General features: G+C 41.8%; 1 non-coding gene across 1 annotated transcript; it reads right to left on the reverse strand.

Moving 5' to 3' along the window:
- Nucleotides 1–133: 133 nt before the first annotated feature.
- On the reverse strand, nucleotides 134–241 carry LOC127745123 (small nucleolar RNA R71). The gene has a single exon (XR_008006319.1). It is a non-coding gene; the product is annotated as a small nucleolar RNA R71 (small nucleolar RNA).
- Between the last annotated feature and the right edge of the window lie 903 nt (nucleotides 242–1,144).

Genomic DNA, 1,144 nt, shown 5'->3' on the forward strand with positions numbered 1-1,144 from the left:
ACTTATGCTATTCCCTTTTGCTGTAAGAGACAGAGCTAGAATATGGTTGGACTCACAACCTAAAGAAAGCCTGAACTCTTGGGAAAAGCTAGTCAATGCCTTCTTGGCAAAGTTCTTTCCACAAAAATTGAGTAAGCTTAGAGTGGAAGTCCAAACCTTCAGACAGAAGGAAGGTGAATCCCTCTATGAAGCTTGGGAAAGATACAAACAATTGATCAGAAAATGTCCTTCTGACATGCTTTATGAATGGAGCATCATAGGTATTTTCTATGATGGTCTGTCTGAACTGTCCAAGATGTCATTGGATAGCTCTGCTGGAGGATCTCTTCATCTGAAGAAGACGCCTACAGAAGCTCAAGAACTAATTGAAATAGTTGTAAATAACCAATTCATGTACACTTCTGAAAGGAATCCGGTGAACAATGAGACTAATCAGAAGAAAGGAGTTCTTAAGATTGATACTCTGAATGCCATATTGGCTCAGAACAAGATATTGACTCAGCAAGTCAATTTGATTTCTCAAAGTTTGTCTGGCATGCAAGCTGCACCAGGCAGTACTAAGGATGCTTCATCTGAAGAAGAAACTTATGATCCTGAGAACCCTTCAATGGAAGAGGTGAATTACATGGGAGAACCCTACGGAAACACCTATAATTCTTCATGGAGAAATCATCCAAATCTCTCATGGAAGGATCAACAGAGACCTCAACAAGGTTTCAACAATAATAATGGTGGAAGAAACAGGTTTAGCAATAGCAAGCCTTTTCCATCATCTTCTCAGCAACAGGCAGAGAGTTCTAAGCAGAACACCTCTAACTTAGCAACCATGGTCTCTGATCTAATCAAAACCACTCAAAGTTTTATAACTGAAACAAGGTCCTCCATTAGAAACTTGGAGGCACAGGTGGGTCAGCTGAGCAAGAAAATTACTGAACTCCCTCCTAGTACTCTTCCAAGCAATACAGAAGAAAATCCAAAAGGAGAGTGCAAGGCCATCAACATGGCCGAATTTGGAGAGGAGGGAGAGGCAGTGAACGCCACTGAGGAAGATCTCAATGGACACCCACTAGCCTCCAATGAGTTCCCTAATGAGGAACCATGGGAATCTGAGGCTCCCACTGAGACCATAGAGATTCCATTGGAT

Source organism: Arachis duranensis, chromosome 2 (assembly GCF_000817695.3).
Source record: "Arachis duranensis cultivar V14167 chromosome 2, aradu.V14167.gnm2.J7QH, whole genome shotgun sequence".
In the NCBI taxonomy this organism is placed as follows: Eukaryota; Viridiplantae; Streptophyta; class Magnoliopsida; order Fabales; family Fabaceae; genus Arachis; species Arachis duranensis.